Genomic DNA, 2,742 nt, shown 5'->3' with positions numbered 1-2,742 from the left:
TCCTACACCTCCCACAAATTGATAAACCTGAGTTCATCCACTTGAGGGAAATTTGTTGCTGTCCTACAAAACTCTGCACTTGGAGGCTCAACATCATGATTAAGAATAAAGTTGCTTAGTAGACACAAGATGCCTACACCAAAATGAAGAGTAAGTTAATGATGATGATCATGAAACTTTGGATCAAGTCACTACGAAACTTCGTAGGTCGACAAGGACACGTACTACCACTGGGTGGTACAATAATCCTGTCTTGGAAGTCATGTTGTTAGACAAGGTGAGACTACAAACTATGAGGAAGCGATGATGGGCCCGGATTCCGACAAATGGCTAGAGGCCATGAAATCCGAGATAGGATCCATGTATGAAAACCAAGTGTGGAATTTGGAAGACTTACCCGATGGTCGTCGGGCCATTGAGAACAAATGGATCTTTAAGAAGAAGACAAACGTTGATGATAATGTCACCGTCTATAAAGCTCGACTTGTCACAAAGCGGGTTCGACAAGTTTAAGGAGTTGACTACGATGAGCTCACCCATAGCGGTGTTAAAGTTTGTTAGGATTGCGTTAGCAATTGCTGCATTTTCGATTATGAAATCTGGCAGATGGACATAAAAAATGTGTTCCTTAATTGTTTCCTTAATGAAGAGTTGTATATGATGCAACCAAAAGGTTTTGTCGAACCTAAGGATGATAATAAGGTACGCAAGCTCCAACAATCCATCTATGGACTCGTGTAAGCATCTCGGAGTTGGAATCTTTGCTTTGATGTGGTGATCAAAGCTTTTGGGTTTGTACAAGTTTATGGGGAAGCTTGTATTTATAAGAAAATGAATGGGAGCTCTATAACATTTCTAATATTATAGAACTACTAATATTATATAATATAAAATGAGTGGGAGCTCTATAGCTTGTATTTCTAATATTATATGTGGATGACATATTGTTGATTGGAAATAATATAGAACTTCTCGAAAGCGTGAAGGGATACCTGAATAAGAGTTTTTTCAATGTAAGACCTCGGAGAAGCAGATTACATATTAGGCATCATGATGTATAGAGATAGATAAAGATGTTTGATCGGACTTCCATGGAGTGCATACCTTGACAAAGTTTTTAAGAAGTTTAAGATGAATCAGCCAAAGAAGGGGTTCTTGCTTGTGCTGCAAGGTGTGAAGTTTAGTAATACTCAAAGCCCGACCATGACATGAGAAAGAGAAATGATGAAGGTCGTCTCGTATGCCTCAGCCATATGATCTATAGTATATGCCATGTTGTGTACCAAACCTGATGTGTCCCTTGCCATAAGTATGGCGGGGAGGTACCAGCGTGATCTAGGAGTTGATCACTTGACATGGTCAAAAATATCCTTAAGTACCTAAGGAGGACAAAGAAAATATTTCTCGTTTATGGAGGTGATAAAGAGCTCTTCGTAAAGGATTGTGTCGATGCTAGCTTTGGAACTGGTCCGGATGACTCAAAGTCTCAAACCAGATACATATTTATTCTGAATGGTGGAGCGGTTTGTTGGAGTAATTCTAAGCAAAGTGTGGTAGCAACATCTACTTGTGAGGCGGAATATACAAATGTTTTAGAAGAAACATAGGAAGGAATCTCGATGAAGGAGTTCATGACCAATCTAGGTGTTGTGCCTAGTGCATCACATCCAATGACCATCCTTTGTGACAACATTGGAGCCATTCCCATTGCCAAAGAGCCCGAGTTTCACAAGAATACCAAGCATATAAAAGCTGCTTCAACTCCATATATTATTACATCAAGGAGATAGACATAGATATTTTCAAAGTACATATGGATCTGAATATTACAAACCCATTGACTAAACCTCTCTCACGAGCAAAACATGATCAACACCAGAACTCTATGGGTGTTAGGTTTGTACAATGTAAACTAGATTACTGATTCTAGTGCAAGCGGATATGCCATAGAGGCAATAATAAATGGTTATTAACATATTTCCTTGTTCATGATCAGGTTTATTATTCATGCGAAAATTTTATTGACCAAAAACTTAAATACATGTGTGGATACATAAACAACACAATGTCCCTAGTGAGTCTCTGATACGTCCATTTTGCATCATGTTTTCATGTTGATATTTATCGCTTCTTTGGTTGTTATTTCACTTCACGGTACAATTCTTATGCCTTTTCTCTCTTATTTTGCAAGGTTTACATGAAGAGGGAGAATGCCGGCAACTGGAATTCTGGCCTGAAAGTGGAGCAGAGTTGAGATACCTATTCTGCGCAACTCCAAACGTCGTGAAAATCAATGAGGATTTTTATGGATTTATCAAAAATACTGGGCCGAAGAAGTGCCAGAGGGGCGCCAGGGGTTGGCCACAAGCCTGCACAGAGCGGCCACCCCCAGGCCGCGCCATGAGGGCTTGTGGGCAACCTGTTGGCCCACTTGCCCCCCTCTTTTGCTATATGAAGGGTTTCGTCCAGAAAAAAATCAAGGAGGAGCTTTTTCATGGTTTTGCCGCCGCCACGAGGCGGAACTTGAGCAAAACCAATCTAGAGCTCCGGCAGGACGATCCTGCCGGGGAAACTTCCCTCCCGGAGGGGGAAATCATCGCCATCGTCATCACCAACACTCCTCTCATCGAAGGGGACTCGTCACCACCAACATCTTCATCAGCACCATCTCATCTCCAAACCCTAGTTCATCACTTGTAACCAATCTCCGTCTCGCGACTCCGGTTGGTACTTGTAAGGTTG

This window comes from Hordeum vulgare, chromosome 7H (assembly GCF_904849725.1).
Source record: "Hordeum vulgare subsp. vulgare chromosome 7H, MorexV3_pseudomolecules_assembly, whole genome shotgun sequence".
NCBI lineage: Eukaryota > Viridiplantae > Streptophyta > Magnoliopsida > Poales > Poaceae > Hordeum > Hordeum vulgare.
This window is presented reverse-complemented; position numbering follows the sequence as displayed.